At 45.8% G+C, this 11,191-nt stretch overlaps 1 protein-coding gene across 1 annotated transcript in view; it reads right to left on the reverse strand.

Moving 5' to 3' along the window:
• LOC132391246 (prosaposin-like) overlaps positions 1–10,298 on the reverse strand; it is a 28,512-nt gene extending 18,214 nt beyond the window's left edge. The window contains exon 1 of the transcript XR_009511137.1: positions 10,234–10,298. The gene's annotated coding sequence lies outside the window, so the exon portion shown is untranslated. The remainder of the gene's footprint in view (positions 1–10,233) is intronic.
• Between the last annotated feature and the right edge of the window lie 893 nt (positions 10,299–11,191).

Raw genomic sequence — 11,191 nt, forward strand, 5'->3', positions numbered from 1 at the left:
ACTCCTTACAGATAGCAAATCTTGAACTTACAGCTGGCACTGTAAAGCATTATGATAACTGCTATGCTACTGCGCTGCCCCAATATTGTGGAACTGAATGAAACCATTAAGTCATAATACCTATCACTTCTCATTCAGAAATTCCACCATTGTTCCTTTTTTCCCCACTTTCTTCCCAGGAATATCCAATTAGATCCATTTTTAGTTCTTTTTATACTATAAGACTATAACTGAAGGAGGAAATATTGGGTCCATGTTTACCTCAGCATTCAATACTTTCATGATTTCCATCTCAACAATTTAGCCACCCACCCATATCCCTCAGGATCTGAATCTGCTGATCTTTAGCTTCACTCCTTGTTGATGCACAATCCCAGCAACCTACAAACAGGCTGAGGGATTAAAGAGGCAAGAATTCCATCAAACTCCTGACTTGGGCTGTGCAGAGATATTTTAGTGAGTCAGGAGGCGAGCTACCTGTTACAGCATATCAAGCCTTTAATTGTGTAAGTACTGAAGGTGCAGAAGCAAGTCAATCTGGTCTGATGGAAATTGTATATTTCTCCTTATAGTTCTATACTTGTATTAAGAAACACACGGTGAACTTCCAGTTCTGCTTTACCATGGCAATGAACTACTTGTTCAGTAGATTCAAGCCACTTCCTCATGAGAAGTGGTGAGATCATATTTCAGCTCCTCGAGTGCAGCGGCTGCAGGATATTTTGAGGTAATTGTAGTGTTCTCACTCGGGTGTAACAGAACCCGAACACCGAGGTAAACTGTCGTTAATGAAAACAGGGTCGCAGTAAGATTAACCATTTACTGTTCAATCTTCCACATTAGCGTATGGTGAAAATTGTTGATAAAACAATACAAGATTGGTACAGTATTTGTTTCCCTCTAGATATCACACTTCCATCGTAAATACTTGCAAAGGTAAAACTACAACAACAACATTACATTAAAGTGCAGCATACAGTCAGAATCTACTTACGCCATTGACTGCTTTAAATACACTTCAACACGACTATCCGCAACTCTTTAACTAACGAAAACATAAACCTTATCGACCGTCGTTACTTTTAACAGAATCAGCTTTAACATTTTAATTCAACATATCGATTATCTATGAACTTACAGCGTTGCTCCACTGTGATTTCTAATGCGTAGAAGACAACTTTTCTTGTGCTGGACTCGTACATGTGAGCCCCCCACCTTTCCGTCTTTCCCAAACCGGTATTTTCCCACAAGACGCGGTGAAACCGGATGTGACGTCATCGCATGCCGCGATATATTACGGACAACGAATTTACTTAAACAATCCTAACTTTAACTAAAAAATGCTAACACACGAATTACTAAGCAAAAATATTATAAACTAAATAACTGCCATAAAGGCAACACACTCCCCGCTTGACCTTCGTAAGGTCACAATGAACATAATACAAAACTTCAGTCTCTAAATCAGTCCTTAGGTAGAAGTAGAATGACTTCTGTAACTGGCCTTTGGTAAATTTTCACATCGCCTTGGTCGGTAGTTTTCGACTCGACCTTCCTGACATGTCCATCCCTACTAGGGAATGTGGCAGTGATTCTGGCCATTGGCCAGCAGTTGCGGGCGATTTGCTTGTCCCTGAGCAGGACTAAATCTCCAACTTGAAGATTCCTGCCAGGTTCTGTCCACTTTTGTCTGTGTTGCAACAAAGGTAGATATTCCTGTCTCCAGCGAGACCAGAACCGATTTGCCAGAGCCTGGACTTGTCTCCATTGCTTTGTGTACAAATCCTTATCAGAGAAGTCCCCTGGTGGAGGGGGAGCTCCTGCCTTCTGCATAAGGAGCATTGATGGCGAGAGTATGAAGGGGTTTTCCGGGTCAGAAGACACATGTAGGAGTGGTCGTGCATTTATAATGGCTGTGACCTCTGCCATTAGTGTGCACAGTACCTCGTGGGTCAATCGGGTGCGTTGCTGCATCTCAGGTTTCCTTTTCAGGATTTTTGCAAGGGCGTGAACCGCTTGACTGCTTGCTCTTTGTTGTTTGGCAAGCACTGGCGTGGTTCTCTGAAAGGCAGTGGGGCGACCCCATTATTTGCTTCATCTCTGAAGACTGTGGTGTCTTTTGTTTTCAAGAAAATGGCATCTTGAGCTGATGAAGCATGTTTATTACCATGTTCCGTTTGAGCGAAGACTGACTGACCCAGCGTCTCGTCAGTTACTTTGCGCTTGTTAAAGCCTTGTTGTGCTTCCTTAATACACGGGACACTTGTGCGGGGTTGAAAAGTTGAATGGCAGCCACTCTCTAGCATGTTGGTCTTGAGTGTGCTAACCGTCGGTTTGTGTACATCGCCAGGGCACACTTCTCCTATCACCACCCAGCCCAGATCCAGGCGTTGCGCAAAGAGGGCGTCGTGTGGTCCATTGACCTGCTGCCTAACCTTGAGTACCCGGAGAACATCTCTCCCTAATAGCAGGAGTATTTCTGCTTTGGGATCCAGTCCTGGGATGTGTTTGGCGATGTGGTGGAGATGTGGCTGGTGTAGTACCGCACTTGGCGTTGGGATCTCAGTGCGGTTATTCAAGATTTCATTGCACTCTAAGAGTGGAGGGAGACAGATGACGACTTTACCATCCAGGGACTCGATCTGGAAGCCTTCTGCCTTCCTTCCGTAAGTTTCCATGTTGCCTGAACAAGTTCTAAGGTAGTATGGGAACTGCTCACTCTCAATGTTGAACAAGTTAAAGAACTCTGGTCTGACTAGTGAGCGATTGCTCTGGTCGTCCAGAATTACATAGGCTTTGATGGCCTTGTCTTTGGCTCCCTTAGGGTACACCTTAGTGAGACAGATCTTTGAACAAGAATGGCTTGACTGAGCTTGACCGCAAACTTCTGTACAGCTCCAGCTGACAACAGTTGTCCTGGAGTGAGCCTCTCCCTCCCCACCGTCCTGTTGTGGGGGTGAAGGAGCGTTGTCGGTTTGCGGTAACGGGCCGGGATGCATGGCCCCATCGTGATTAGTGCTATTACATTCCGGGCACTTCACGGCGATCGTACACTCTTTAGCAAAGTGAGAGGTCGAGGAACAGCATTTAAAACATATTCTTTTTTCCTCGAGAAGGGCCATCCTCTCTTCAAGGGGTTTTTCCCTAAATGTTCTGCATTTCTTGAGGGGGTGGGGTTTGTTATGCAATGGACAATTCTTGCAAGGGTCATTGTTGTAAAGGCTTCAGTCTTAAGCACTGAGACTGGTGTATTAATGTTGAAATTATTCGAAGAGGATTTATCTGGCTTGGTGTAAATTGTACTGCTTCCTGGACCCATGAGGCGAGGGTCATTTCGCTTCTTCGCCTCCTTGCACACAAACCTTGTGAAATACTCAAAGGGAGGAAACCGACCTCTACGATCTTCCTTGTACTCTGAGGCAACAGACACCCACCTGTCCCGCAGCCCAAATGGAAGTTTGTCCACGATTTGTCTGATCCCGGATGGAGTATCTAGGTATACTAGACCAGTTGAGTAGCCATCTTCTTTGGCACCTTGAATCTCCATGAGTAAATCTCTGAGCTCCCTTAACTTAATGTGGTCCTTGGCTGACACCTTAGGAAAATTTTCCAGACGTCGGTATAGCGCCGCTTCAATAATTTTGGGGGCCCCATAGCTCTCCCTAAGTCTCTTCCATGCTTTGCTCAAAGCTAGCTCGGGTTTGTTGAGGTACACTGAACGTATGCGTCTCACCTGTTCGCATGATTCCTTTCCCAGCCATTTCGCCATAAGATCCTGGGTTGCTCTGAGCTGGACTCCGTTGATAGCATTGGTGAATGTGGAGTACCATGCACGGTAGCTTTCAGGTTTATCGTCGTACTGGTATAGTCCTTGTGGTGAACTATGTGCCTGTCTGGACACACCCCCTTCTGACTGCTCCTGTGGCTCCTCTGGCTCCTCCCACAGGCCCCTGTATAAAGGCGATTCAGGTCTAATCCTCTGCCTCATTCTCCAGGATGTAATATGATGGCCACTCACTGCTGGTTCCTTCTTCAGTCAATAAAAGCCGATATCTCGCCTTACGTCTCAGTGTGAGTTATTGATGGTGCATCAGTCCTGAAGTGATGAGATCCCGTTGTGCTAAATACCGTGCCATGGATTCGACTGCAAGTGGCATGCGGGCTGGGGAAACATGTCGGCGGGTATACGACTGAGGGCGTACATCTGTTATGGAATTTGCTGTTCTGAATTCGGTCTTTGCCTCTCTTCTCCCCAAATCTGGTAAGTTTGGTGTCGAGAAGTACTTGTCGTGAGCCCTTTCACTCTTGAGTTCGTCGCGGAGTTGCAAGCGTAAATTGATTTCCTTGGATGGATGTGATGCGATCGGGCCTCTCTGAGGCTCCTCATGACATGGGGCGTTATCAGAGAAGTATGGAAGGGAAGGACGAGTCTGCCAGTCTATTTGAGATTGGACATAGTCGCTTGTGCGCTCCAACCTGATCTTTTCTGAAGTAGATTTTCCGTCGATCAGATCATGCATTTCTTCAGCCTCTTCTATGTAATCTGCTTCCACCCTGGCAGCTTCTTCTTCTCGTTCTAGCATCAGCACTTCTAACTCTGCCGCTATCCTTGCCCTTTCCAACTGGTTTTCAGCTTCTCTGGCAGCCGCTTTCATTTTCATTTTTGCTTCTTGTTTGGCGTAGCACACTCGCACCTTGGCGGCTTCTGCTTTAGCTCTTGCTTGGGCAGCCTGCGATGATGCCCTACTGCCCCTGTCGCTGGTTTGTTCACATTAAGCGACAGGTTGTTGGCTCTGCACCAGTCCGTTAGCCGCTGCACCTCCTCTCTGGAAGCTGCCTCGTCGTTCTTGCTGATGAAACCCACCACGGTTGTGTCATCGGCGAACTTGATGATGTGGTTCGAGCTGTGTGTTGCAGCACAGTCGTGGGCCAGCAGAGTGAACAGCAGTAGACTGAGTGCACAGCCCTGTGGGGCCCCCATGCTCAAACTGATGGTGCTGGAGATGCTGCTCCAAATCCTGACTGACTGAGGTCTCCCAGTCAGGAAGTCCAGGATCCAGTTGCAGATGAAGGTGTTCAGGCCCAGTAGGCTCAGCTTTCCAATCATGAGGGATGATTGTGTTGAATGCTGAACTGAAGTCTATGAACAGCATTTGAATGCATATGTCTTTTTTGTCCAGGTGGGTTAGGGCCAGGTGGAGGGTGGTGGCAATGGCATCATCTGTTGAGCGGTTGGGACGGTACACAAACTGCAGGGGGTCCAGTGAGGGGGGCAGCAGGGTCTTCATATGCCTCATGACGAGCCTCTCAAAACACTTCTGAGCTTGAGCCTGAGTTCCTGGTCAAGCCAAGAACGAGTTCTAGTCAAAGAGCGTCCCAGCCAAGACCTGAGTTCTCAGTCAAGTCCCAGTCCAGGTTTTCTGGTTTGTTACTTTATGTTCGCGTCCAGGTTGATATTTTGTCCTCGCTCCTTGGCTTCCCTAGTATTCTTAATAAACATAGTCTTGTTCAGACTACTGCAGTGTCTGCGTCTTGCATTTGGTTTCGTTCCTAACGCCCCCTTGTGACAGAACGGTCCAGCCAAACATGGACCCAGCAACACAGACACTGCCGTTAAACTCTGGTCAGCCGGGGGTCCCCCTTGTTGAAACCACCCCACTCCAACTCACCTGGATCATCGATAATCTGGGAAAGCTGGTTGGATCGTCAGGAGGCTCCCATGGGGGTGGGGGGGTGGCGGTACTGTCACGGTCCGGTCTGTGGATTCTGTATTCTGGTTGTTTCTGTTTTTCCTTGTTCCATTGGGTCCTTTAATTGAGGCAACTGATCCTCATTTCGAGCTTGCAACATAAATAGCTCAGGGGTCCATCTATTCCTTTTCTGGAACATCCCTGTCAAGAAACCCGCACCAGGAAGCTTGGCGTCTGAAACCCACATCTGGAAGCTCAGCATCAGAAATTCATACCAAGAAGAGTCCCAGCTCTGTGTCCTGTGTCCAAGAAGAGTTCCGGCTCTGTGTCCTGTGTCCAAGAAGAGTTCCGGCTCTGTGTCCTGTGTCCAAGAAGAGTCCCGGCTCTGTGTCCTGTGTCCAAGAAGAGTCCCGGCTCTGTGTCCTGTGTCCAAGAAGAGTTCCGGCTCTGTGTCCTGTGTCCAAGAAGAGTCCCGGCTCTGTGTCCTGTGTCCAAAAAGAGTCCCGGCTCTGTGTCCTGTGTCCAAAAAGAGTCCCGGCTCTGTGTCCTGTGTCCAAGAAGAGTCAAGTCTAGTCAAGTCTGAGTCTGAGCTTGAGTCCGAGTTCCAGGTCAAGAGCCAAGTCAAGATGCAGGTACCTAGTCCCGGCCAAGACCCGAGTTCTCAGTCAAGTTCAAGTCTCAAGTCCTAGTCCAGGTTTTCCAGTTTGTTATTTTACATTCATGTCCAGGTTGATATTTTTTCCTCACTCCTTGGCTTCCCTAGTATTGTTAATAGACATAGTCTTGTTCAGACAACTACAGTGTCTGTGATTTGCATTTGGGTCCATTCCCAACACCCCCTTGTGACAAGAGAAATAAATTACCCATTGTCACTTGCTGCGAAGGGGGCAATAGATGGATGCTGGCTTGCAGCAGAGCCACTAGCTGTGTTAAAGGCCAGACACATGACCTACAGCCAATGACACTGGAATGCAATATCTGAATTGGTAAGAAAGGAATATAAAAGCAGTGCTAGTGACTTTAACTCTGTAGGAGAACAGCTATCGGGGATGCGAGGTGCCCTGCTGACACCTGGAGATTTGTAAAAGGACGATGAGGAACATGTGGCCAGCAGCAGAAACTCCTTTTTAACCGGTATTATATTTTCTGTTCTTTGACTGTTCATGGAAGGTCAGGAAAACTTAGCTGGTTTGCACACAGGTATTGGTTGTCTAAGTTCACATGTTCTTCTGTTGAGACAATAAAGGTACTTGGCGGTAAATACAGATTCTCTCTTGTGCCTACAAGGGGTGATTCTTGTAACAAATTCTTTCAGGTTTCTTGCTTTGTGGCTACCTGTAAGCAATCAAATCTCAATGTTGTATAATTTACACATTCTTTGAAAATAAATGTACTTTGAAACAAAGCTACAAATTCCATCATCTAAATCATTGACATACAACATAAAAAGAAGTGGTCCCAACACAGACTCCTGTGGAACACCGCTAGTCACTGGCAGCCAACCAGAAAAGGTTCCCTTTATTCCCACTCTGTATCCTGCCAAACAACCACTGCTTTATTCACAAAATACACTGCTGGATTCCATGCTGGAATCTCTCTTGTAATACCATGGGTTCTTAACTTGTTAAGCAGCCTCATGTGTGGCACCTTGTCAAAGGGCTTCTGAAAATCCTAGGACACAACAGCAATCGATTCTCCTTTGTCTAACCTGCTTGTTATTTCTTCAAAGAACTCCAACAGGTTTGTTAGGCAAGATTTTCCCTTGAGGAAACAATGCTGACTGGCCTATTTTATCATGTGTTCACATCCTGAACAATCAACTCCAACATCTTCCCAACCACCGAGGTCAGGTTAACAGGTCTGTAGTTACCTTTCTTCTGTCCCCCTCCCTTCTTAAAAAGTGGAATGACATTTGCAATTTTCCAGTCTTCCAGAACCATTCCAGAATCAAATAATTCTTGAAAGATTGTTACTAATGCCTCCACAATCTCTTCAGCCATCTCTTTCAGAACCATGGCGTGCATACCATCTGGTCCAGGTGACCTCATCTACCTTCAGACCTTTCATTTTCCCCAAGAGCCTTCTCTCTGTAATGGTAATTTCATACATTTCATGACTTCTGATACCCTGGAGCTTCCACCATACTGCTAGTGTCTTCCACAATGAAGACTAATTCAAAATATTTATTCCGTTCACCTGCCATTTCCTTGTCCCCCATCACTACCTCTCCAGCATCGTTTTCTAATGGACTGATATCCACTCTTGCCTCTGTTTTACACTTCATGTATCTGAAGAAACTTTTGGTATCCTCTTTAGTATTATTGGCTAGTTTACTTTTGTGTTCTATCTTTTCCTTCTTAATGATTTTTTTTAGTTACCTTCTGTTGGTTTATAAAGGCTTCCTAATCCTCTAACTTCCCACTAATTTTTGCTCGATTACATGCCCTCTCTTTGGCTTTATGTTATCCTCTTGCTCTTGATGTATGTACAGAATGCCTTGGGATTTGCCTTGATCTTTTCATGGCCTCTACTGGCTTTCCTAATTCTCTTCCTTAGTTCTATTCTGGCTTCTGAATACTCGTCATCTGCTCCGTTTGATTCTAATTTCTGAATCTTTACATACTTTCCCTTTTTCTTCTGGACTAAATTCATCAGCTCTCTGTGGTCTTGCCAAGAAAAGGTGGTCCCAATTAACTCTTCTTAGTTCCTGCCTAATGCCCTCATAATTTGCCCAATTCCAATTTAAAACTCTCCCATAAGGACCATACCTATCTTTATCTAAAGTTAAGGAGTTGTGGTCACTGTTCCCTAACTGAAAGGTCAGTAACCTGGGCACACTCATTACCCAATGCTAGGTCCTCTCGTTGGTTACCCACATATTGATTTAAGAACCTTCCTGGATACACATAACAAATTTTGCCCCATCTAGACCCCTTGCATTAAGAAGGTCCCAGCTTATATTAGGGAAGTTGAAATCTCCACGACAACAGCCCCTTTATCTGATTACATACCTGTTCTTCAATGTCCCAGAGGCTATCAGGGGATCCGTTGGACAATCCTATCAGTGTGATTGCACTTTCCTGTTCCTGAGTTCAACCCGAATGGACTCAGTATCTGACCCCTCCATTATGTCTCCCCTGAATGCAGCTATGACCCCGATTAATAGCACATCTCCACCCCCTTTTTTACCTCCTGCTCTATTTTTCTAAAACTTTACAAACCTGGCACATTAATCACCCATTCCTGCCCCTCTCTCAACCAAATTTCAGTAATGGCCACAACATCATAGTTCCTCGCACTGATCCATGCTCTAGGGTCATCACCCTTCCCTACTATAATACTCCAAGCATTAAAATATAATACTCCAAACTATCCAACCAATCATATCTGTTGTTCTGATTTTGCCTTTCAGTACTATCCCTGATGTCTACCTCTGGTTCGATCCTTCCCTTACCAACCTGATGCTCCAGTTCTCAGTTTTCTGTAAAACTAGTTTCAACTCTCATGAATAGAACTTGCAACCCTCCCGGCTAGGATATTGACTCCCCTCCATTTCAGGTGCAACTTGTCCCTCTTGTACAGGTCATTGCTTTCCCAGAAAAGGTTCCAAGAACTTGAAATCCTGTCCCTGCACCATCTCCTCAGCCACTTATTCATCTCTGCTTTCACCCCAGTCCTACTTGCACTAGCCCGTGGTACTGGGAGTAATCTGAAGATTACTACCTTGGAGGTCCTTCTCTTCGGCCTCATTCTTAACTTTATATATTCAATGAGTAGGACCTCTTCCCCCTTTTTGCCCATGTCATTGGTGCCAATATGCGCCATGATCCCTGGCTGTTCACCCTTCCCTTAAAAATATCCTGCAGCCACTCTGTTACATCCTAGCACCCAGGAGGCAACAGAATCTCTTTTGTGGCCCCAGAATCTACTTTCTATCCCGTTAACTATCAAGTCCCCTATAACTACCACACGGCCCGACTTTACCCTCCCCGTTGAGCCTCAGAGACAGCGACTTTACCACCAGGGCTGGTTGTTGCTGCCGTGATCTGATGGGTTACTGCCCCCCTCCCCCCCCAGTAGTATTCAAAGAGGTATACTTGTTGCTGAGGGGAATGGCCACAGAGGAATCCTGCACTTTGGTGGTCACCCATCTACAGTCCGAAGCCTGACTCTGTGTCTCACCACCTATTCAAAAGTCTCATATAAGTATTAATGTCTTCAGCCTCATGAATGATCCGGAGCACATCCAATCCCAGCTCCAACTTTTTGACCCAGTCAGCCAGGTGCTGAAGTTGGGTACATTTCCTGCAGATGTAGTCATCAGGGAAACAGTCAGGTATCCAAAATTTCCACATCTGACAGGAGGAGAATTCCTTCCTGACTACTCTGACCTAAAAAGGCTTACCTCTCCTTAACTATAACTCTGCCTGTTCACACCAAAGCCTTCCCACACTGTCACTGGCACTCAAACAATGGCCGCTCTGCTTAAGCCTACCTTCCTTTTATTTGCAGCTGAGTTTAGGCATCTGATGCTGACACTTACCATGCCTGCGCAGCTGAAAATGTTCGGCCTTGCCCAAATCTGCTGCTTTTAGTTGGGGAACACCTAGGAGACAGTGAAGAAAACATCATGAGATTAAAGTTGTCTATAGAAAAGGAGCAATGCAAAGTAAAAGTCATTAGTTGGAGAAAGACTAATTTCAATAGATTGATGGAACTTGACATTGAGGGTTAAAACTGCAACAGAGATTAATCAGATTTCCTGAACTTCTGGTAATTGCTCCAACCACCCCCCCTTCATTTCCCATTTCCGTTTCCCTCTCTCACCTTATCTCCTCACCTGCTCATCTCCTCCTCCTTCCCTTTCTTCTATGGTCCTCTGTCCACTCCTCTCAGATTGCCCCTTCTCCAGCCCTTTAACAAACCAATCAGCTCTTTATTTCACTCCCTCTCCCAGTTTCATCTATTATCTGCCACCTTGTACTTCTTCCTCCCCTCCCCACACCTTCTTATTCTGACTTCACCCCTCCCTTTCCAGTTCTGAAGAAGGGTCTCATCCTGAAACGTCAACTGTACTCCTTTCCATAGACATTGCCTGGCCTGCTGAGTTCCTCCAGCACTTTGTGTGTGTTTCTTTGGATCCCCAGCATCTGCAGAATTTTTCAAGTTGGTGGCATTCTGAAATATCCTAGCAAGTCAGTTTATCACCTGCTACATTAAAACACAGTTGGAGCACTGGTCAGTCAACTGTTCGATGCTACTCATTCGTGACCCTGAGTGTACCCTGTTTCATTGGAAGACCAGTCCTTTTAAGACTGACAGTGAACTTAAAGAGGATAATACACACAGCATGCTGGAGGAACTCAACAAATCAAGCAGCATCTAAGGAAGGAAATAAACAGCGAGGTTTGATATACCTATGTCAAGCAGAGCTACTCTTTAAATACTGATGGAATCTGATGAGATGCAACATTTCAAGTACAAAACCACAAAATCGCAGA

This window comes from Hypanus sabinus, chromosome 1 (assembly GCF_030144855.1).
Source record: "Hypanus sabinus isolate sHypSab1 chromosome 1, sHypSab1.hap1, whole genome shotgun sequence".
Lineage (NCBI taxonomy): Eukaryota > Metazoa > Chordata > Chondrichthyes > Myliobatiformes > Dasyatidae > Hypanus > Hypanus sabinus.